This window comes from Paralichthys olivaceus, chromosome 15, assembly GCF_024713975.1.
Source record: "Paralichthys olivaceus isolate ysfri-2021 chromosome 15, ASM2471397v2, whole genome shotgun sequence".
NCBI classification, from domain to species: Eukaryota; Metazoa; Chordata; class Actinopteri; order Pleuronectiformes; family Paralichthyidae; genus Paralichthys; species Paralichthys olivaceus.
This window is the reverse complement of record NC_091107.1, coordinates 21,559,542-21,585,384: the sequence shown is the minus strand read 5'-3', so window position 1 is coordinate 21,585,384 and position 25,843 is coordinate 21,559,542. Positions and strand designations below refer to the sequence as shown.

At 41.5% G+C, this 25,843-nt stretch overlaps 1 protein-coding gene across 6 annotated transcripts in view; it reads right to left on the bottom strand.

Moving 5' to 3' along the window:
* pknox2 (pbx/knotted 1 homeobox 2) overlaps positions 1–25,843 on the bottom strand; it is a 91,965-nt gene that overhangs the window by 44,041 nt on the left and 22,081 nt on the right. The window lies entirely within an intron of this gene.

The following is a 25,843-nucleotide window of genomic DNA, read 5'->3' as shown; positions in this document are numbered from 1 at the left end:
AAAAAGAGTGTGCCCTGATCTCACCGGTTGTTTGATATAGACATTACAGAGTTCAATCTGGTGCTTTAACCACTGATTTGGATCATCAAATGAATATTTCTTCAAAGTCCACATGTTCACATGGATACCTTGAGCTACTGGGCTCATTGCAAAAACGCCTCATAATGCCACATAAACCCTTGTGGTCATTGCAGGCAGGCAACAATTATAATGGACTGGTGCACTTGGACAGAATGGTATAGACCTGGAGGAAAACGCTTGATTATAACCTAGTGAAATGGAACTGGAACATTTGAGCAACATCTCTGTTCCAGTTGTAACATCCATGCAACAACCACCTCAGGATGTGAAAAAAAAAAAGATGTAAATGCACCTGACCGATAAAGCCAAGACTTTTACTGATTCTAATTTGTGAGGTTATGGCCTAATGAAAAGGAACTACAACAATCGCATAATGATTTTCACCAGAATCACATGTAAGGATTTTAGAAAAAATAGACCAGAATATCAAAGGAGACAATTCAAAAACTGGGCTTAAAAGCTCCTCACGTTCCCCTGGCTGGTCTCGATGCACAATGTCAATGTGTGGCCTGGAGAGCCAAGGTAAGTGACCTCAGGCAGTGGAGCTGTGCAAAGCAACAGCATGGACAGTCACCCTGACGCCACCTGAGCCCAAGGCTCATGTGTTTAGCCCCAAACTAAATGCACCGATCTTCATTTCAGCAAGGACTGACCATTGGTGTTTGTATTTACTTGTGAAATTTGTCACGCTACAGTCATAGGCTACAATCCATCACCTGTGGGTGACCTGGCCGTGCGACAGTCAGCCAATCAGCAGAGTTTAATGTCAGCCTTTGACCCTCTCTTCAGCCTGACTGACATGATATTGCTAAAGTTCCAGAAGGAAGACTGAGAGGAGAGACGCACAAATACATCTTCCTTTAATACCACAGACACATGAGGAATATTTCAGGAATATCACAACCTGATTGTGGTTCATACTGAAAACCACATTTGTACTTTCACCAAAAAAAAAATCCCGCCTGTAAATGTTTGTGCACCACGCTCCTCAAATAAAAAAGACTCTCCTTGGGTGGTGTTCGGGTTCCTGCTTCCAGACAGGAAGTGATGCTTCAGAGTCAGGTCGAGAAATGGCAGATGTTCTCAGACAGTGAGCTCATCTCATACTGAGACCCAGACTGCGGCAATGTGTCTGTAAAAATCAGTGACAGGACAACAAGGCTGAGAGCCAACTCAAAGTGAGTGGCATCTGAACCCGCCATCGCTGCCAACATCCTGATGTTAAATGCTGGTTTAGTTTCATTGATGACATCTAATTTGGGGTTTTAGTTGCACATCTGTGTGTTTTAACATGTCACATTGTGTGAGTGTGCATGCATCTGTGTGTGTTCATTCAGTGCGGTTATATGAGTGTTTGTGTTGCATGTGTTTACGTTTGTTAGTGTTCCATGTGCACGTCTGTATGAGTCCTTGTGTGTACTGATTGCGTTCTGGTTTCTGTTCTCATTCCAACTGGTATCAGCTGAAAGGCATCTCCTCTGTTATCAGTCCTCATTTTAATTGCAAATGCAGCGAGCGTGTTAGTGATTAAATGGAAAATTGCACATTAATTGATGAGACTGAAGATAAAGCAATTCCAATTACTGCACAGTATTTTAGGCGGCCTCTCAAGTTTCGCCATCCCTCGAAGGAATGAGCCACCAAACGCCAAATTTGAGCAGGCAATCGTGCATCCATAAATAAACACACAGAGACACGTAAAGATGCACAAACACGTGCCCCGACGGCTGTTGAAGCGTGAATGTACAATCAAGAACAGACAAGATCACTGCAGCAACACCAACTAACAAAACATTTGATTTCAAAAGTGAATTAAACACAACAGAAACAGAACTCACCGAGTGACAATTAAAGTACACATTTCTTTGTCAGAAACACATCGAACAAAAAGATACAATAACCATCCCGCGACCACTCTCTCCGAACTTACCAAAGGTGTGTCACAGAATTCATTTTGAGGGCAAATGAAATGTTTGTTTCTCAACAATGGCCTTTAAATTATTACAATGTTCATCATGCATATCAATTGAAAAGTGCCTGAAGTCACAATCAAAATTCAAAGCAAGCATAAAATGGAAAATGAGAAGTAGGCATAAAATTATTCCAACAAACATCAAAGGCTTTTATGAATTTGGATTGGAGGCACTCTGACTTTTTCATCGGATCCTGTGCAGTAAGAAACGCTTCTATTCAGCATTCAATTTTCCAGCAATTCTCAAGCATAGAATGGGTCTCTGCTGTATTGATGTGAAGTTGGTCAATGGCAAAGCTGCAGTTTCACTCCGTTTACCACCTGCATTGAAATGAAAATCCATATCTGGTTACATATGATATAATCACTGCCTCTGGCCTCCACACTTCAACCTTGTCTGCTTTGGTTTGAAGGTGAATTCAATGCACTGTGTAGAACTATTAAATGTGAAATGGGAATGCTTCCTGCTTTGAGCCAAGGTGATAAAAAGGAAACGGATCCTCCTCATGATTTAAACCCACAGCAGCAGCATCGTGGGGCACATATCTTGCACTCCAGATCGTGACCTAGCAGGGGTTTGGCACGGGATCATTAAAAGAAGACTTGTGTTAGATAAAGATGTGATCCTCTCACATGTGGGATTATCAACACTTCACCGAATGCAAAATCAGCGTAAGAAAGTGGTGAACAGAGGTGGCGCAGCTGACAGTCACAAAAGTTTTCGAGCACAGGATTCATTCCTCACATGTAAAAACTGAGAATAAGCATGTTGTTGGGTTGACTGATACGTTCTATCAAAAAGCTTTAGAAAGTCTGACTATGTTACAGGAGTGCAATGCTAAGTGTGGAAGGTGGGATGCACTTTTATTGGATGTCTAGGAGATTACAATCCATCCTGAGAGGGAACCTGAATGTCTGAACCAAACTGTATTGAAATCCGTCAGTAGTTCTCGAGATATTTCACTCAAAACCACAAATATCAACCTTGTGGTCGTACTAGTGATAAAGTCAGGGAATCACCAGAGTAATAAAAGTTATTATCTGGGCATCATAGATATCCGTACAAACTTCATGGCAATCCAAAATGGTGGCTCTGACTGAACAAACTGAACCGAACAACAGACTGTAGCCATTTTGCCACATGGACTCTGGACACGTTGTAAATGTTAAAGGATACGATCGAATTTAACTCCATGGTCAAATGACGCACGGAATTAAAACAGAGAGGCAAACCCCTCCAATGGGAATTGGAAAGGAGTCCGTTGCCTTTTTTAAAAATCAGGTTTACAAATACGCTCATTTACCTGGTAGGAGCATGGTGGAGGCTGGACGTTGTTTTGAAGTATATCCAGCTGCAGCATGAACTTGAGGGGCTAATATTGGGGAGGATTAACTTTCAAATATGTTGAGGGTGAGGTGTGGTTTGACTCTTGGAACAAATGATGAAAAGTGCCTGCTTATTGTGGGAACTGTTGGGTGTCTATATAATCTTTTAAGTCTTGACCTTAATATGTAAAGTGCCTTGAAATAACGTATGTTGGGATTTGACACTGTACAAATAGGCTGCAGCTTGTTTTTCTAACGGCACATCGCTTGGATATGAGCTTCTCCAGATTCTCCAAATAAAGACCTACACGGGCTCAATTGGACCTAAATTGGACTTATTACTAGGGAGCTAAATTCCACTCAGTTTTTAATCCAACTTCATTGCTTCTGGGTAATTTCTTGGAAAGTTCTGTTTTGATGAATGGCTGCAGGAATGAATGCATGGACAGAGAACTGAATCCCTATTTAATCCCTGTGGATTCTCATTTCAACTTGACTCTCATTAAAGCACTACACCTTAAAATAAATCATGTTGATATTTGTGTATGCATTTGTTTACTTCACTCAGTATTGATTACCAACCAAGCTCTTCTTAGGGAATTCAAAATTCTCTGTGCTGTTTTCAACAAACTAGTAAAAATCCTCTCAAAACCACATGCGAGCCAGTCTATTTGCTTTCATTACCCACAGAATTGCTTCGAAAAAAATAATCAAATAATTTTACAAGGGCAGTCTGCAATTCTGAGACAAATTAGCCGAATCCCTGATGCCAATTTCTTGAAAACCACAACAACAGTGCAAAGGCTTGTCTGACTAGTAATCGATTGGATCTGCCTCTCAGCATCGAGAAGTGTTCCATGAATATTGCTGTATCTTCAACATATCCATTAACCAGAGACAGTGTATCCGTTTTTCATTCAAAGTTGGATTCAAATTCAAACTCCAATCAGTGAAGCCATGACAAACTGCAGCACCCATGCTGACACCTGGTTTGATATCACATGTGCAGTACAAGCGCAAAGTAGAAAAGCAGCTTTCTGGATGAGCATTAATTTGCACATGCCCCCATCAAAATCTCATTTGATCTGTCCTGTTTGCGTTGGCTGGTGAAGAGGCTGACCTGCAGACACAATGAATACCATTTGGAAGTGAGCGTGTCACCTTGGTCAGATATTATGCATCTTGATGCCATGCAACAGAGGAAGATGAATAAATAAATCAGGTATTTTTGAATATGAGTAGGATCTAATCATCGCCTTATTGTCAGACCTGATTTACAATGCAAACACCAGGAGGCCAGGCCTTGATGGCGCTCAGTAAACTGGTGGAGGGAAGGGCAGAATGGTAATGAGATCGGGACTGGGGAGGGGGGCCCTGTTTACACATTTGTGGTAGGACTCGACACAGAAATCGGAGAACACACAGATCAGAGCGCAAATAACCCCCCCACACACACAAACACTGACACACACACTTTGGAATGGGCATGCATGCAAACACAGGCATGTACTCTATATTAATACTTGCACTAAACACAAAGATAGCAAAGCTTCAACCAGTGTCATCCTGAGGGCAATATCATGCACACACTGTGTCTTGCCCTTACACACAAGCACACACACACTCACACACACACACACCCATACACATACACACATACATACACAGACAGAGACACACACACACACTCCAAGGCAGGAGCTCATTCACAGCCAGAGGCAAAGACAGTCTCACCAGTGGTCTTAGGGCTACAAATAACCCCCGGGCTAAAGGGAGCTCCACACATACTGCAGTCAGGACCCAGTCCACACTCCCAGACCACCTCATTAACCTGAGCCAGCAGCCCTCCCTCCGCCCAGCCTCGCAACACCCTGCTCCTCGCCAACCCACACTTACAATTCACACCAGTATCATTTATTCATCTGCTCCTGTTGATTGGATTCATCCTCCTCCACAAGATAGAGGGGGCATGGATTTGAAGCTTGGTGAAGGACGTTTCAACATTGTTGTGAACATTGTTAACTTGCAGGTTCAGCAGGATCACGGCGAAAGTGGCGAGGCACGGTGGATTAATGTAGGCTGTTGTTTGAAAGATTGCATCTCAAGGGTTTAAGGGGAGAGAAGTGATTTCATATCTTGAAAGCGATCTGGAGGTTGCTCAGTGTTGCAGCTCGGCGTGCAGAGCAAGATGTTCTGCTGCTGAAATGAGATTCACACAGAAAAAGTCACAGAAAGCAACTTGTGTGTTACCTGCTGTTAAGTCTCTACATCTGAGCTACTCACAACATGATCAAAAGGTGGAGTCAGAAATTGTGATGCTCAGAATTTGGTCTAACAAGGTTGAACCATCACAACATCACTGTTAAGCAGCTTGGAGGATTATTACAATTTTCTTTTTTACTTTGAAAATTTGAATTTGTAAATGAATCCAATGGGCTGTATTACTGGGTTTAGAATATTGAGTTATTCTACGTTTCCCTCTTCTCAGTCATTGGGCTGATTTCACTCCAAAGCTTCCACTGACTCGTCCTTATCAATTCTCAATGACATTTTATGCTTGAATTTAAATTTATAACCTTTCCCGTTTATTCTTTCATACTGAACTTCTTAATGAACGTCCTTCACATATTCAAATAGGCTCCACAGCCATAATGAAGACACAAGGATTTCCCCTGGGTTAGACAATTTGCAAGATTCATCTTTTCCTTTCTAACTGCTGACAATGGTGTCAGTGCTCCAATCTGACTGCAATTCTTGTATTCTTTGTATTTATGCAAATGTTTGTTTGGATATTACAGATTCCGGTCTGATTGTCTTCCTTTCTGCTTTTAAAAATTAGATTAAAGTCTCAAATAAAAAGGGAAAGTGGTCAAATTACAGGACAGAGATATTTTTTTTTGTAATTCCCAGAGGACAGGAGGAAATAACATTAGCATAGCTAAAAGCGCTTCTTAAAATTAGATGAGGTTTTTTTCTGCAGAGGCTCAACATATAGGACGAAGATGAAAACAACACTGCAGCTGCAGGTAAATGATTGTAGCATCGTGAGGTTTTAACCTATTTGCTTTTACTTAAATAAAATAGACAAAGCAAAGAACAGTATTTTATATTTTGTATATTATAAATAGATTGTATACTTTGTTTTCATTTTTATATTCATGTCAATATTGACTGACATGTTAAAGGTCCAGTGTGTAAGATTTATGTGAAAGGGATCTATTGGCAGAAATTTAATGTAGAATAATTCTCATGATGTTTTCACGAGTTAGTTTCATCTAAATTGTATGAATTGTAGTTTTCTTTACCCCAGAAAAGGCCCTTTATATTTAAATACTTTATATTTACATTGAGGGGACCCTCTCTACGGAGGCCGCCATGTTTTTTACATTAGTCCAGACTGAACAAACTAAACACCTTTTGAGTTTTTATGACAACTGAAGCTACCACAGGTTCTTTTTCATGTTTGGAAGGAGAGGGTGAGGTGAGGGGTGTTCAGCTGAGACATGCAGAATTCTACACACTGTACCTTTAAAGCAAGTATAAATTAAAACTAAATGTGGTTCTCTTTCCATCGCAATCAAGAATGTTTAACAATGCATAAGACATAAAATACATTGTACATATGTGTTACTGTTTGTGTGTGTACGTGCACACATGATGCTATGCTCTTTCAAGTGAGGTTTCTGATTGATTGCTGCACCAAATTATTATCAACATAATCAAAAACTGACTTTATTGACTTAAATGTGAAAAGCTACAACATCAGAGAGATCACTCATTAATGTGGAACTAGCTTCCCATTGGCTATAGCTCAAATATGCCAGAGTGGAGGTTTGTTTGCTCCCAGTAGGCTGCAGCACGCTCTTCAATCCTCCCACATAAAAAAATAAAAATAAGAACATGGACACGCTCCGCTGCACATGCGGCACACACATGGCAAACATGGACCCAACGGTTATGTGGACCTGCTTCAGTGAACTTCGTTTTGTTTTAGCTCTGTCGTGGATAAATTTACACACAAACTGGCACTGCATCATTTCCTAAAACAAACACACAGACACACAAATACAGGCGCATGAACAGACACTCCTGGGAAGTGGGTGGGTGGGGTGGGTGGAGAGTGCCAACAGTGCACTCCCTTTCACCAACAAAAATAGCACTGCAACGGCGTCTGTACAACGCAAGGCTCAGAAAACCACGGATGAGATGGATGTTAGGTAAAATAAGGATCTCAAGCCTTTTTTAATGAAATGACAGGTCATCATTTCATGTGGATATTCTATCTCTATCTTGACAATAAATCCAATGAATACATAAAGAAAAACGATGAATCAATCCTTTTACTACTACTGAATATAAAAACATATAATTAACATATCCATGTGTCTGAGTGACATGTTTAATTATTACAATGAGCCTTATTAAGTCATCTGTTACTCTAAATACTCCAACCAAACCAAATCTGTGGCTACAAATGCAGTATTTTTTCTTGTCAAAGTAACCTTTGTGATATCAATGGACGGATTATCAAGGTAGTGTGAGACAGTGCTTCTCTGCAGAGGGAAAGTTAAAGCGTACAAGATCTGTGTGTGCAAAAAGTGCGTAGCACGCTGCACAACTGCCTATGTAGGTGTATTTTACTGTCTCGTCAATGCATCCTTAAAATAACAGTGAAATACTGCACCATTGACTTAAGACCAGGCTTTTGTTGGGCCTCATTTTAGCAATGTGCCCACAATGCACCTGGCCAAACTCATTTCAAGAGCAACGCAACCATGAATTTAATGTGGGTGCTAAAAAGGAGAATTAAGAGGGAAGCAATCGTCAAGGAAACAATGTATGTATGAAAGTCCTGAATAAACTCAACCATACACCTTAACCTCATCAACGCTCGAAATACTATGTCACCTTCTTTGCTCATTATTTGATCTGATAACAGCGTTAAATGAAAAATCTACCAGCAACATTATTATGGCTCACTCCGAGGGAAACATGGACATGCGTACCGAATCTTACAAGAATCAAATGTGACATTTTTCTCCAAACCAAAATTGTTAATGTCATCGTGGCGCTAAAAGAATATTCAGAAGATCACCAAAGTCAGTGGGTTTCCTTCTCTGGGAACCAAAGCTGCCTCGCGTTTTGTTTGAGTCTTTGCAAGACCAAGGCGATGGACCAACCAAAAGAGCTAAAACTGACTTTTCTGGGAGTCTCAATGGGCTTAACTGTAAAGCACTTTGAGTGGTCAGCAAGACTATAAAAGTGCTATATAAATACAGACCTTGTACCATTTAGGCTGAGTGCCACAGACCGGGTACAGAAGTCACAGAGACAATTGTGTTGGTGCTTTTATAATATTTGTTGACCCGATGAAAAAAATGCATGAATATTTTCAGCATGATCCTTTAAGACTGGAGTGAATGGTGTATGAGGTGACTGGGCAGCTCACCTTCACATCCTCATCAACACATTTGGGATGTTCGTCTTCATCCATTACGTCAGCATCGCAAGTCTCATCACTGGGAACGTTGAAGAAGAGTGACCTGATGTATTATTCAAGTCATCCTCTTTTTGCTAGCAAAGAGATTCATGGAGGTTTTAGGATGAAAAGTGTGCATTACAGATACACATGTTCTCCTGCCTGTACTCTGTGATCCATTCAGTTCAGCCATCTCCAAGAATAGCAGCTACGGCAATGTTGAAAGGAGGTGCATGGCCGAGTGTCTGCATCCTGTAGTCGATACACAATCACACACACACACACCCACACACACGCACACACACAGGAGGAGCATTTCCTCTGCTAAGCTGATATCCATCAGAACACTGAAGGTAGAAAAATTCAGGTGAAATTGGAACGGCCAAGCTCATGGAGAGGAAATGTAATCTACAAGAGTTTCCCCTCCGAATCCGTTCTCGACACTTTGCTCTTCGACTCCACTGTCATGTTTGCTGGTACGTACATTGTGCGGCTTATCTGTCTCTGCATCTGCAGGGTCTCTTTTTTTAAATGGATACCTTATCACAGTGAGTGAGTGCCATCCATGTCACTCCGGAACAACTTAAGCCACTGGTGGGGCGACGTGACTGTCAAGTGAATGACAAATGAATTCTGCGGGACTTCAGAGGTTTTTATTCACTGGTTGAACTTGTGTGCAATTATCTATAGGCCAGTAAAAGCTGTTCACCAGTGTTGTCCAGCCCCTGACAGCTGAAAACCTCCTGAAGGGGTGAATATTGTGTGTTAAAAATTAGAGATGGTCTACCATACACAAAGTGACCCACCACAACCACAAGTACACACACACACACACACACACACACACAATGAGATCGGCAGAAGGGAATATTTGAGAGTGGTGGGGGGATTAATGAGAGGGGGATTAGCAGGTGGGTGGCTCTCTCTCTATGCGTGTGTGCACTTGTGCATGTCTGTGTGTGTCTGTAGTGTTAGCCACTTGAGTGTTAGCCGAGCTCTGGTTGGGGGGGGGGGGGGGTTTGTCTTGGCAGGACAAGGAAGACAGGAGCCTGTTTAAAAAGAGCTTCTGCAGGTCAGACAGAACCAGAGGATGACGGAGCAGACTGGCATGTACGACAAGCGAGGAGCCCGGCCCGATAATGACAGGTCAGACTCTAGCATGCAGGGCAGGGAGTGATATCTGGCAACTTGCTTCGATCAAAGTATGGCTGGCAGCAAAACTGTCCAATCATTTGCAAACAGCTGAGACCATGTTGTGTACATACTCCTAAACACATCTGATGTTGTTTATCACAAAAGCTGAGAATGAAGTTTCACTCACAGAACTCTACTGTGTAGCTAATGGGGGGGGGGGGATTTCACATTCAACTGTCAATTGTTTAGAAACTATCTGTGGTATTTGCTATTGACACACTACTGCAGAATATACGCCGGACCATCTGCAACAAATGCTTTGAGAACGAGGGTCATCAGAAGTTGTGATAATTCCTTCAGTGATAAAAAACAGATGAGTGTATATTCAAAACAAGTCAAATCAAGTCGATTCCGATAAGCCAATTTTTATCGAGAGCCAATATAAGAGCACTACATCCTCCGATTAACTTTACCGTAGTTTGTTTCTTGACAAAAACATGATCAGTTTTTGAGTTTTATTTTATTATACACTTCACAAACAGATTAACTCAATGTAATTGCCAAGTTTTGAGAAGTTGAGCTCCGGAAACATATTGATTGCAGATGGAAAGATGGAGACATCGATCACCCCCATCTCAAATTATATGCCAGCTAATAAAAAGTGCAGAACTAATGTGCAGATACTGTTGCACAGTGAGACATAACAGCTAAATCTGGATTCTGTATAATACTTGTTCTGAGCTCATTATACAAATACTATATCCTAATTTGTTCACATACTCAGCAGGTGACATAATAAGCTGCTAAATGTTCCCTAAAGGAATATTTCAACCGAAAATTAAAATTCACTTATTATCTACTCACCACTGCAATGGAGGGTTGGGTGAAGTGTTTGAGTCCACAAAATACTTCTGGAGTTTCAGGGGTATAGCTTAAAAGTGGCTTAGCTAGCGAACATTATCACATCGTCTGAAGAAGCACTCCACTGACTTCAATTGGATTGGATTCTGCTGCAACAAAGTTTACCCCTGAAACTCCAGAAGTGTTTTGTGGACTCAAACACTTCTCCCACCCCTCCATTGGTGAGAAGACAATAAGTGAATTTTCATTTTTCAGTGAACTATCCCTTTAAATGTAACCATATGCTCTTTAGGTGCAATCTATAAATTGGCTGCCACCCGGATCTTTTCACATCAGGCATGCAGGTGCAGTGGATCCACAAGTGAAGCTATCTGGAAAAGAACTTAAGCAGACGGGAACAAACAAAAAATGAAGTGGAGCTGGAGTCGTCTGAAATGCGAAGACCAAATAGTGAGGCCAAGATCAGTGGTGTTTGCTGCTCTTGGCTGCAGAGCCTCTGTTTATCTTAGTGTCGGGGGGCAAAGAGAGCCGGCAGCCGAATGGAATTCTTGGAAACACCAAACAAACCCATATTAAATTTCCCCTGAAATGCAATGGGGAGACGCGAGAAGCATTCATGGCAGGGGAGGATGGACGGAGAGGTGGACAGAAGAGGTATAGAGATGTGGGGTAAAGAGAATGCTTTCAAAAGAAAAAAGAAGTGAAGGGAGGCAGCACTAGAAGGACAGATCAACATGAGAACATAAAGTCCGGCCTCACGTTCACTAAGGTCCTTCCCTTCCAGTTCATTTAAAATGCAACAGTGATGTGGGCTGTAGCTTCAAGGGGTCGCAGCCTTTGACAGAGTGGACCCTGTGAAACACTACCTGTGTTTATTAGAAAGTACCAGTATCATAGCTCTGCTGGTACAATGACTAACAATACTTTTAGTCCAAAGTCCAAATATCCATTGAAGCTGAATAAAGCAAAGTCATCCATGGGCGCATCATTGTGTTTACTGCCGCAGAAGAAAAATCAATCTCTTGCTCATGTCCGTGAAAGCTCCGTTCTGTTCCCACAACTCTGACAAAGTTACAGAGCTAAAGCTCCTGAAAAAAGTCTTAGCAACCAGAGGGGAAAAAAATAAACATTCGAACCACACCGCAAAGACATTTTTTTTCCATGTTTAATGTGCCCTTAGCTTCTTACAATATTATCCAAATACGCAAAGGATGAATCTATTGTCTATTGTATTTACACAGCGTTTGAGATCAGAGCTTCCACACATGCTCTGTCCTCTTGTTGTAACCAACAAAAATGTCCTTCAACTTTTTTTGCCTTATAAATTCCTGCCAGTATTAAATGTGGGGATGTGTTGTCGTACTTTTTGATTTAAGTATATATCTGAGGTTTGTATATCTAGTCTTTCACTAGAGAAACATGACACTAATGTACTGCAGCAACACAACTAGTGGAGATAATCCAGACATGTGTTGCCAGCTTTGAGAAATACGTAGTAGTTGATCTAATAAAGATCAATCAGTTTATTATAGCAAAGCAGTAGCGACAGGACCGGAAATTGACCTTAGAATGGGTGGGTAGGTAAGTAAGTAAAGTGGGTAAAGGTCAGTGCTGAGGGTATGAGGACATGTCGCTTTTTAAAATGAATGGCCTCTACTTGTTTCATCCTTTAGGTGGTGCACTGGGCCTGTTTTTTCTGAGGTAAATAAATCTACCAACATGCACATGTATGTGCTTAACTGTTGCAAATACAACATGTATTGTTTTATTCTCGGTGATACAGGTAATAAATAGAAGTTAACTGCTCAGATATTTTGGGGGGTGACGTTGGCTCCCTAAGGAGAAAGAAGAGGCAGCAAAGACAAAGCCACACCAGACTGTAAGAAATACACAAAAACAGCACTCATATTATTTGTCATGATTTAAATGGGAGAAATAAATCTATCAAAAAACACAAAACTGCAGGTGCATCCACAACAACCCCCCCCCACCCCCGAGTAGAACAACTGACAAAGCAGAGCGTCACTCTGTGAGCCAGACTCGTCTGCTTTAAGGTGCTCCAGCCTCACATTCTCCCCCCACCTCTCTCTCCCTGTGTCTCAGCTGAAGGGACATCTGGAGCGCATTAAAGCACTAAGGACATTGGATCTCCCCAGAGCGCCTGACTGGATGGGTGGCCCACTGTGGCCCCCTTTCAGCAGCAGGGCCCTGCCCTGCCTGATTGATAGAGGGAGCACCACACACACACTTAACACTCACACACATTGACAAATCCTACACGGTCGACATACACTGTAGACCCCTGAAACACTGGTGGAGCTGCTAACATGGATTAGTGCGGACACATGTACTTCCACCTTTCTCTGTGCGCGGTTTGTCCTATCAATCATGCACAGTGCTCGATACACTTACTGTGCTGTACATTTCTACAATGTTACCCCATATGTTACAGATTAAGTGGGTGAGCTGAGTTGCATCATCATAAAAGTCTGTAATCAATGAAGTGACTTTTTTTAAATATACTCCTAACTAACTCCTAACATGTGGTGCTAATATGGGAACACTAATACAACTCTGAACTTCACTGACAATGTGCAATTTCCCCGATTCCTAAAAATATTCAAAGCATTCCCTGACACTTCATCCACGGATATAAGACACCAATCAAAGCCCATCTTGTATATCAAAACTGTACTTTTTCATTAAAGTGAGGCACAGAAATTTGTATGAGCTTTTTTTTTTTTCAGCAGATGATCCCTGTGCGATGAGAAAACACAAACTTTTTTCAAATGAGGAAAGTTCAAAGAACCTCCTCGTATCCTGCAAATTGCTTTGCCGGATTTGCCATTTCAAATAAATTGCAGGGTTGGCCAAAATTTGCAATTCACAGGAAGTAGTCTCCTCCGCCACACACAAGAGGTTAATCCATATTTCACGTTTGAATATAAGATGGAAGAGGAGAAAAAAGGCAAGGGGAAGGGAAGATAGGTAACTCTTTGCCAGGAGATAATCGAGGAGGGGAGGGGTGGTGGGAGAAGCTGTGGGAGTGGAGAAAAGGCGAGAAAATGGGAAGAAACAGGCATCATTTAGAGTAAATGGCATCCAAAAACCCTCTCCAATTATCTTTGCCTACCATGCCAGTGAGACTGACTTAATTAAAATGACTTGAGAGGGAGGGGGGAGAGAGAAAGGAGCTGCCAGTGATTGAGGGGGCAGGCAGGCGACGTATCTGCACTGAAACACAAAGCTCAGGCATCACGCAGGCTGTCGACCACTCTCCCTTTTCATTCCCCGACTTCAAAAGAGAATAAAGAAATAATAATAAAAAGAGAGAGGGGGGCCCTCACCATTTGCAGCCATGTAATTGTGCTATTTAAATCCTACATTTTTAGCATTGTGAGAATATTCAACGGGGAGGGGGGAGGAATGTACAGTATAAGAAAGTGGATAATAAAACAGCTTTTTGTGTTTTGTTTGTTCTTGTATGACTCCCCCCTCATATAATCTTTCTGCCTTTTTCTGAGAAAAACTCTGACAGTGACCTTTTCGCATGAGGTCTGTTACTATGGAAACACCGTCCAGCCCCTCTATGTTTGGTGTTTTCCTGTCATCGGGCAGACAATACTGGCCCACTTGTAACTGAGAGGAGAAATACATCACGTTCAAATATCTATCTGTGTTTCTCTCAGGTTTCTGCTAAGAAGGGGAGCAGGGTGCATCTACAGCTGTAAAGATGGGAAGTCTATCGGAACTGTACATTATATTAAACTCGGTTTTGACGCCTGAAAGCATTATAAAGTCAATTGAGACAAGCGATTTGATGATGCATATTATCTTGAAAGTAAAGCAAAGTCACAACAGAGCAGTATCACTTAAGTTTGATCTGGAATTGTGACATCATCATGGAATAATCTGCTAGTTATTCCCTCGGGTTTGTCTATTGGCTTTGTCTATAGCAAGGGTGGGGAATGTCCAGCCTGTGGGTTGTAAACTGCCCACACAAAAGCTTGATCTGTCCATAAAGGCAATTAAAAAACACACACAAGAAATATCAACTCAGAAATTCAAAAATGTCTATGCAGTAAGAAAACAGTAAACTATCACATCCCCTGGCTGTGTGCCTGTAAGGCCATAGTCAGGGTGAATGCCACACATAGTTGTCACGCATCATCGCTGACAAGCATGATGGCGATTGTCAAGAAAAGTAAAGTAGATGCGGAACATTGTGATTTCCAAGAAATGTAGGCTACTCGTTTTTTTGCTGGAGTAAGAGTTTGTGGGGATGTGGTCACAGGGATGAAAAATTCCAATCTCAGCGTCATTACAGTTGAAAACAGCGAAATTAAATGAGCTGTAAGGGTAAATGCTTGAATCAGGTTTATGCTCTTTGGTGCTGCCCAACAAGCAGCTTTCACAAAAACAAATTCTGACAGAGACAATGTTACACAAACACGTTTTGTGATGGGAAGCTGAACCCTCATTCAGAAGAAGAATTTGTGGAGAAGCTTTATTGTTGCTGTGGAGCTGTTAGAACCAGACAAAGTAAAAATGTTCCAAAAGTGTCACAGAGCAGATTATTGATTTTACACTGAAGCGCACTACACAAAAGGGCTTTGTCTCTCTGGTCTATGATGAAACAACAGACATCATCATCATCATCATCATCATAATCATCATCAGATGACTCACCAAAGAAAAGCAGTTCCAGTCATCCCATTAGAGAGGTTAGTGTGATATATGTGTGAAAAAACTTAATAGGACCCTCGAGGAAGTGGCCCAATAGGATATCGAAATGATAAATAGTCGAAGTAGTTCCAAAACTCAAACATATTCAATTTAAAGTTGACAGACGACTAAGATAACACATTTTCGCATCGCACACACACAATGGCACTTGGTAGAGTGCATACCTCCACCAAGGCCCATGAAAATCACTAGATCCAGATTTTTATTCAGATCTGCATCAAATCTCATTAATATCAGTCCCCTTTTTTCATCGAGATCCATTATTCTCTGAGAAATCACCCATACAACCTCCTTCCACCAAGTCTCGTGGTAAATCGTCCTGCAGTTTTGGTGTAATCTTGCTTGAAACAAACAAACACACAGGGCGAGCTTAATTGTGTTGTTTTCCAAATAGTTTTATAACTCACTGCTCTAACAAAACCCCGGAGACACACACACACACACACACACACACACACACACACACACACACACACACACACACACACACACACACACACAGTCCTTCCTCACACCTTGTGCAGCCAATACACACTGACTGCTCATGTGTCATAGCTAACACCTGTTACTGTGCTTTTGTCTTGCGAGCTTATTGTAATACACTGTACAATACTTCTCACTAAGCACAACACAAACTAGGGCTGTTTCATCAAATGTGTTTGCACAGAAGGTTGGTGGGCGCAATGATTTGAAGTTTAAGTGAGAATACGGCACACTGTATATGATAATTACCAGGATTAAGAAACCACTGTATCTATATACATTGGCTGTTAAGAGTATGCAAAGGCAGCTTGGATGTAAATCAAAGGGAGGAAAAACTTTGAATGTGTGAGTAAGTAGAGTTAAGTAAGTAGAGCAAGACATGGATTTTTGACAAACCAAAGTGTTGTTCACAACACTTTTTTATTTTATTGTTTGAACAACCAGTTTTTAGTGTGTATGTTTGAGAGGTTTGGGTTCTGTGTGTGTGTGTGTGTGTGTGTGTGTGTGTGTGTGTGTGTGTGTGAGAGAAAGACACAGAGAGAAGACGGAGGGTTGAGTTAGCATGACAACCCTTATTTTGATGGGGCCGCAGCCAAGTATCTCCTCATATCCACTTTCCCTCTCCTATTCATCCCTTGTGCTCCTTGCTTTTCCATCTCCTGAGCCCTCCCTCTCCTCTCCTCTCCTTTCCATCCACCCGTCTCCTTTCTCACTCTCGTCATTGCTCTCTCTTCTTTCTTCCTAAACTCCCGTTTTCCTCTTTTCACCCCTCTCTCTCTCTCTCTCCCTCTCTCTTTCTCCGCCACCCACCCCCCTTTTTCTCAACATGTTGCCCTGCACAGAAAGCTTCACATTCCCTTGAGTTGAGCTTCAAGAGGAGTTTGAGGAAAAAAAAGGGAGAGACAGAGAATTAATCATTTCAGTGTGGTTTCGAATGTGGTTGTTTGTTGGTTTGACCAAAAAAATGACACTTTGGCCGAGTCCCATATTATCTGTGGGAAACCAGAGTCTAGGCCGACAGTGAATGATTTGAAAGAAATACAGATAAAGTGAAGATCTACTCAATAACTTAACCCCCGGTACTGTGCTTCTCACTGGCCAGACTGTTCTCCCCACTGCCACACACACACAAACACACACACACACACACACACTGTCTCAGCGCCAGTTGCCAGGGAGACCGCCATACCAGGGCTCTGACCCAGGAGGTTTGGGACTGTTTTTCAAACCCCCCCCCCCCTCATCCTCCCCCCCAAAAGCAGGAGAGATGGCAGCTGTAGGACAGCTGTTCCTACCAGGGCCTGGGCCTTATAGGCCACAGCCATCATCCCACCATCAGAGCAGCCTGAGCAGCGTTTTAGGGGACAAAAACACCCTGCAGCCCAAATGATTAGACACATGTGCCTTACTTAGTAGATTCTTCAGGAAATGTCTGTGGAAAAAAGAACAGGAGGCAGATTCTGTGCAGTGCAATAAAGACCTGACTGAGCTCAGTGTGATTTTCAGCTCACTATTAGCTCATGAGCTGCCTTCATTTGCTTCTTCTATGTGACACAATCAGACAGATTTGTTTATTCTCCTGGATTTAGTGACACAAAGGTTCCCTTACATAACTTTAGTTAAATCATAGCCCAGCTGAATGTGGATGTTCAAGACTGTGGCATCAAGGGAGCAACACATGTTAAAGATTAAATAAAATATTCTTCTAATTCAATATTAGTTCTGTATTTTGTTTCTTATCTATGGACACATCTGGCCTCAATTTTGTTTTTAGACACTTGACTGTTGGAGTCAGACTTGAGTATTTTATTAGCAGCATTTTAACTTGTCTTTTTCTACCTTACAATCCTGATAATGTGCTCAGAATTAAGTTAGGTATAATATAAGCTATTTTACTTCTACCATTAATAACAATAATAATAATAACAATGAAACATAATTTAAAACATGTTATTTTAAATACAAATCTGTCAAACAATCAATCTATCTCACAGCCTTATATACACTACTTTTCAATAGGTCCTATGATGGCAACCTTTATTGGTCAAACATGTATTATTGCAGAATACATGTATACAAATCTCCTTTATCTTTCACAAATTAAATCATTAAATCATCTGTTTTACTAGTGAGGTTATTCAAAATCCTACGCAGGTTTCTGTAACTTCAGCTAATCTTAATGCCAGGCAGTTCTTTCTTTCCATCAAATGACAATAGTTTTACCTCTGCTCAGAACAGAGAGGCCTATGGATAATTGGCCTAATTTCCACTGTGAGTCCAGACAGGCTGTACAGCTTTTCCTAGTTGTTTATATCTCTGGATTTCCCTGGATACACACTCTGTGATTCCTATTTGCATGTTGTACCCAATAGACATAATTATCTCCCCTTTGGCTTCACTGCAAATCAAAATAGACTAATCAAAATAGAAGTCAGCCATTTTAATGTTGTATATGTGACATTTGGTTTGCAGAAATGTATGTATGCTGTTGAACTTATAGTAGGAACATAATCACCAGCTGAATTATATTCATTTTCTTTTCAATGAATGAATGAAGCGGTACATTTATTCATGGCAGTGGCGTCTCCAGGATGTGGTTGGGGTGGATGGCAGATGTACAAAGCCCACAACTGTCCCTCTACAGACCAGGGTTTATGTCCATGACTGTGGTTACTTTTAGGCAAAAGCCCTTTGGTTAAGGGTTCAGGAAATATGATGGTTTTGGTTAAATATAAATAAACACTGACACCATGAACTTTTTCTGTGTTGAGCCAGACCACAATCTTTCCCTAGCCAAGAGCGTAACAGTCTAAACATTAACATTTAACAGTCTAATACAGCTGGTGTCACTACAAGTGGATATTGTGCCGCAAGATCAGATATTTATGTGACGACATGTAAATTGACATTTACTCATTACGTTAATAGAAAATGTAATTCATTATGGGTTCTCCGACATGAATTTTGTGCTGCAAAGATCATTTTTAGGAGACAGGGTTGGTGATGTACACAAAACCCATTTCAATGAATGTCATCTTCGCCAGCACTGCAAATGGTCAAGAGATGTATCTCAGTTGTATTCTAGCCTCGATGACCAATAGCTGACACACGCAAAACTGCAACAGACTGGTTCTCTCCCACGCTCCCATAAACAGACCCGCAGATACTTAACAGCCAGAGCATGAACTCGAGTCAGGGTTTTGGTAGTGATACCCCCACTTTACAGTATCCATTACCCCACTGACTCCATAATGCTTTCTGCTCATAGGTGAACACGTTGGTTTATTCAGCGTGTAATAGAATTTGGCAGGCCCCCTCATCTACAGGAGCCAAAGAGGCCACTGAGCTGAAACCAACGGCACACAAACCGTGTCAGCTTTAAGATGGCGCGGCAAATTAAAGTATAGGGCAACTGATCCTGCAACTGCAGAGCACGCAATGTAACTATATTCCGCTGGAGAGCAGAGCGATTACACCAAGATGGATGGCCGCCTTTCAATGTATTTCAAGGGCAGACAGATCAGTATAGGATCATTACTTCTGTTAAGGGTTGGTCTGAATGGAGAACTTTGTTAATGTGGCTGTACTGACTGAATTCTGTTCATTTTCGGCTGGAATTGTATCATATACTGTATCTATATCTATATCTACCTTTATTTACTCTCAGTCAGGAGGACCACATATATTATTATTGTAATTAAAGCAACATTGTCATCAGGCAACAACCACAACAGATTTAACTGCTCTGAATTGGGTATCTGGTGGCATTTGTGGGCGTCAACCTGTACGCAGATTTAAAGTATGTATTATTACCATGGTCTCATTGTGTTCAAGCCATGTATTCACATTCATCTATGATTGTGTGAGTCTAAGTCTCTCTCTGTCTAAATGAAGTGTGAAAAGTGTGGGAGGACTTGGACTGGACTGTCCGCTCATTTGTTAAATATATAATTTATACATTTCCATTCCTGTTACTTTGCCAAATAATGAGTCTGAGACGACTACCAAGAGCCAGAGACATAAAAATAACTGCTTTTCATGTTCAACTGGACAGCCAGAGGAATTATGCAAACTTGTCCATTTATCACTGTGTGTATTCTTCCTCTATCACTGTAGAGACTTTCAGCCACATTGTCTTTCTCTATAATTAGGTAGTAGTCTTCTAGAGGAAGAGTAACCTGTTCTTTTTACATCAGAGTGCCAGGAAAAGGAGCGGGCTAACTTAGAATAGTGGTGATTTGGCTCTCCCCCTCCATCTGTTTTGTTTTCCTTCCATCTCCCTCTTTTTGATGAGCTGGGTCTTCAGTCCCCCTTATAAAATCCCATTAGCTCTTAATGAAGTCGGGCTCCTAGCCTCTCGGCCTCACCTCATTTAGCACGATTGTCTGGCGGCCATTAGCATGGAGGCAATTACAGCCGCACGACAAGAGTAATTGGAAATGCCGACAGGGACCCTGAGAAATGGGAATAAATAAATATAAAAAAAATATTCCGACTAATAAGCTTCCATTCAGATGGCGGGGAGCGAGCCGCATGTGTCTGGGTTAAATCAACATAATTACAATTAGGGTTGGTGGGGTAAAAAGCCCGGGTGAGGGAGACATGGATATGGATGGATTGGAGGATGATGGTTAAGCGTAGAGGTAGCAAGTGTGATAGAGGGAAATGTGGGATCACACAGCAAAGCTGATAATGAAGAGCATAAGTGTGACTCCAAAACCATGTAAAGCAGAGGTCAGAGAGACGTGTTGGTGCATGACAGTTTGCCTTTTAACCTTCTTTGATTAAAGGCAGATTTCCCATTCTGTTGCCAAAATAGACACTAAGATCGTTTCATTAGCTCGGATAATCCCCCCTAACCCAAGACTGGACTGCAGGCTTTAGAATCCGACAAAGTCTCTGTGATATTCACCAAGGCAGCTGATGCTAAAGGAGTTCTGCAATAGGTTCGGCTGCTGCCCTTTCGTGGAATTTAAAATGGCAACCTACGAGACCGCTCAAACCATAAGGCAAAATAAGCGTGGCATAGCTACAGCAGATACAGCAAATCAATATGCATATAAACAACGACTACATCTAGCTCAGCTCCCAAAGTTATTTATGATAAATATGCACTTCCAGATGTCTTGCTTTAACTGATACCTCGCAGAATGAGCACATAAGCCTGGCAGGGCTGGGATCACAACTGCGAAACCTGCTACTCTAACTCAGGAGGAAAGGCAAATGAATTTCTCTCCGTGAGTGAGGCTAAATGAGGCCCTGAACACTTTACCGCCAGCTTTCCAACAGCATCTGATTTGTAATTACATGCTGTGTTTGCAAGATGAATTCCTGTTATGAATTACGGCAGGTTATATTCTTTTGTTACCACCGTTAGGGAGGTTTCATGGTCCAGTGTGTTTGTTGGTGCGTTATAACTCAAAAGTTGAGTGAGGAGATGTTGCTTGATTTGGCTGTGGTTAGATCTTCTATGGATAGTTTTGGGTTTGAGCTTTCTGGTCATGACCACTGAACTGAACTGATGTGGACATAAACTGTATGACAAACATACTCATGCCGTGATGCACGGGAACATTAAAATCAGAGAGACAACTTTAGAGGTCACTAATCAGACTCTCATAAACTTTAACACAGAGCTAAAATTGTCATGTTATTTAAACTACACAGTGCTGGCAGGGTGACCTCTTTTGTACTTTTTTGTATGGATATGCAGTATAAGGAGTAAATAAAATAATAACATAGAATGTGTGTAGATTGTAAAAAATTGCCAAAGTCTCCATTGGATAGTGTCCAAAATTGCCCCTGATTGCTGTTGCAACAGTGTGTGATTGTTGTGTGATAAAGTGTTGCACAAAGATGCATTGAATTAATGTGTGTGTGAATAGTTGGATGGCAAAAACTGTATTGTAAAGTGCTGTGAGTGTTCATCAAAAGTGCTGCATAAATACAGACCATTTACGTCTTCATTAAAAAGAAAGATTAAGAAAATATAAGCCTTTAAACTTAATTTGCAGTGAACACAGTGTAACAGACATTTAGTTACATGTTTACGTTTGTAAGGACAGTTCAGTAAACTACTCTGAATGTTTGGTCTTCTCATGACTGACATTTAATGTGACATATGTGATTTTTTTGTTAAGTAATTAAGTTTAAAAAAATGACACTGTGCATAATGATGTTACTTTGTTATTAGATTAAATGGGGAATGGGCCACTGCATGAACTAAATGAACAACTTGAGAAGTCTGGGAGTCTGCACTGAAATATCAGCAGGCTGCGGGCCCGGTGCCAGATTGCCATGGCATCTCTCCTGTTCAACCCCCACCCCCCAAAACTTCACCTCGCCCCCTCAATCCCACCACTCACAACCACTCTTGCCCCTTTTCCTGCCTCCTAAGCTGAATGACAGGTGGCAGAAACCCGATCAGCATGGGCCTTCATCAAGGAAGCACTCTCTTCTGAAACGGGCACACTGCCCGCTCGCCCACCCGAGAGCCACAGCACACTGGCTTCTGAGGCTGTACAGAGTGTGTGTGTGTCTAACTGTGTGTGTGTGCATAAATGAGGCAGGGATGGGGGAGCTGGGCTGCAGTGGACATGGGTATGGGTGGGGGGGTGATGGAGGCCTGGTGTTAGGGGTATAATGGACTTTTTGGCTGAACAACCGAGCAGTGGAGTTGGCAGCGGGTGTCCAGGGCTCAAACGGGAAACGGGAGGCTGGCTCCCACAATAGCCAGCACGAGAGTCCCAGAGGGTCGTTCACAATGGTAGGGCAAGGGGCTACTGTCAACAATGACCTCCAAGGCCTCACTGTTTGAAATGAGATGGTCCCACCCTTCATCACTTCCCTTTTAGCGCTGCCACACAGCTAATGCAGGGATTATTATTAGGGACATGTATGTGGAACATGTGTGCATTTTGTCTCTGAAGAATTGTCATGTGGATTTGCTTTGAGCATTAGCTACTGTGCTGCGATATATTCTCAGCAGTCACATGCCAAAGGAGGTTGTTGTAGGGAAAGATTTGGAATAGAATATTATTGTTTTGAAGAAGAGCCAAAACTGTAACAGAATATTCTTAACGTAAAAGGTCCATAAAATATTTCGCATGACATCTTACAGAAAACTTTTGACACACTCCGCAGCACTTCATCTTTATGTTGCAGACAAATCAAGATGTAGTCGAGAACTACTTCCTGCCCTTAAACGCCAAATCAGATTGGAGAACCTATTGGCTATCACAGGCGCAGCGAAGCATCTTGGCGCGAAATTGGAAATCCACAGAACAACACGGGTCTGACCTTGTGCAACCTACACTCCCTGATTTTCATGAAAAAGAAGTTTATTTGTCAAAAATTGGTCGACGAACAATCACTCCATGGGCTGGAGTGATTGTAAGTGGAAATGGGAGGGGGGCAGCGCGAGCTGGGTCTCCAACCAGGAGGAGATTTAATTAGTGAAATCTCATTAAGTCTAACAAAATTAGGCGTAAAACAATCCTTGGTGGGGGAATCGTGGTGGAAGGTTTTTTTGGGGTGGGGGAGGGAGGGCAGGAGTAGGGCACACTTATAGGGGCTGAGGAGGGGACATGGAGACTGGCTGTGCGATTACTCCTGTCTGTGTGCAGGAAGAGACAAACGTCTTAGTATAACCAGCCCTCGTCTGGCAATCACCGAGACACTGCCATGTGTCTGATCCCCAACTGTCCTTGCTCTTATTTTGTCTGTGGCTCCTTTCCAAAGTACAGTCAGGCCATTTACAGAATCTAACTACACAGACCAGACAGAAATAGGATTTAAAAGCCTATTTTCAACAGCATAAATTTGGCAAAAACAACAAGAACAACACAGAGTGGTTGATGATACAAGAGATGAAGAACAAGCCTGCTTTTAAACAAGAATGTTAGAGCACAACTACATAAACAATATATTCAATCAGAATTATTGTTTTTATCAAATGTTAAACGTTAGTTTTTCTCTCTTTTTCTTTAATGCTCACCTCTTACAAAACATGCACATGGTAGCTCTGACTAGGATGAGACTGTCATTATGGCAGATACATTTTGATTACAGTTAGGTAACTAAGACATGGTTTGTTCATGCCTAATAAACAACTTTGTTAACTAAAGGTCTGTGACATGATGCCAGCTCCGTTCTCCAGCATGACAGTCAGAAGCGCCGCACACACATTCAACACTCTGACCTCTACACTTCACTACATAAAGTGCACACGCTGCTTGGCAGTGAATGTTGGCATTGGGTCATAAAGTGGATAATCAACCGATATGAATCCTATACTTAATACTGAGTTGAAAGAGAATGGGTAACAGTCATCCCTCAACAATGTGAATTTCAGGATGCCCTTGAGAATAAAAATATTTAATGATTCCGTGTAAATCAACCAGCACTGTGTAAGTGGGCAGCTGCCAAATGGCAGTGACAGGAGTTTTTATTGGTTTCAAAGTTTTGGAGCCCATCCACAACAGAACCATCCAAGCATTTTTTTTTTTCATAAAGAGATGAAATCCAAAATTGATCTGCACTCAGTCAGACCTGACCCAAGGACAGTAAGAAACACTCCACAATACAGCCAGACTTATCAGACCCACAAAAACTGATACTGAGCTTCGATGCTCCTCCGCATTTTTTCTACTGCAAGGATTAAGACGCTTGTATGGAGGCAAGCCAATTCCAATTCACCAAAATATTTGTTGTATGTTGAAATGCAGACACAAGTATTGATGGATCAAGTAATCAGACCCGAACCAATAAATGAAAACATTTTAAAGTAAAAGTTGTTAAGTGCAGATTGCAGATCTACAAATTTATTTCTAAATATTCAACATTTTCTGTCTTCAACTGAATAATACATTTGTATTAAATAAATGTCTTTCAAGCAATGTTGTGTCTTATCTGTTATTAAATTGTCTTGTTTTATCAGATGCAACACAACAAAATCATATCAACATAAATATCAGCCTCCATAGTGTCAAAATATCAGCCATTTAACCAGCCATTAAAAAAAACGTGTCCATCGAGACATGATAGGATCATTCTATCCTGTCTAGCAGAATGATACCCAGAGCTGACTATAAACTAGACCTGGCCTGGTTCAGGTTCTAAGCTAACACAAACACCAGTAACAGCTCTGTGTTTTACCAAATAGATGGTACCAAGAACAGAGGAACTGAGAAAGATGTTTTGCCTCAGGGGGTAAAAAAAATCTGGAATCATTTTAATTTCAGCAGGAACAAGAACAGAAGTTTGCTAGTTGTTCAAATCAATTAGCAATTAGTACCAAACATAAGGGAGCAGAAGACATAGAAGTCCTTTCAATGATTTCAGTCTGAACCATGGGGATAGGCAGTAATATCCAAATGCTCCAAGACAGCAATCTCCACTAATATCATCTTGTCTGAAACAACTCAGGTGGAGATGGATATGAGCAAAAACATCAGACAATTAGACAACTCCAGCAAACACTAACTGATCAAACCCTTCCAACCACCTTTTTTTGTGTGTGTGGTTTGAAGGCATTGTTGGACGCTGTGTTCGCTAAAGTCGCCACAGTAGTGGCCATGTTTCCAGCAACATAAACACTGGATTCAAACTTAGTATTATAATATTACAGCTGAGACATTGTTTCTGTTGCAGAATCTTCTTGTTTGACACATCGAGGTAGTTTGTTGAAAATGACAGTTGTTTGCTCCTTGTCATTGTACGAATGTGAATACAGCATAACAACCGAACTTCTATTGATCAAG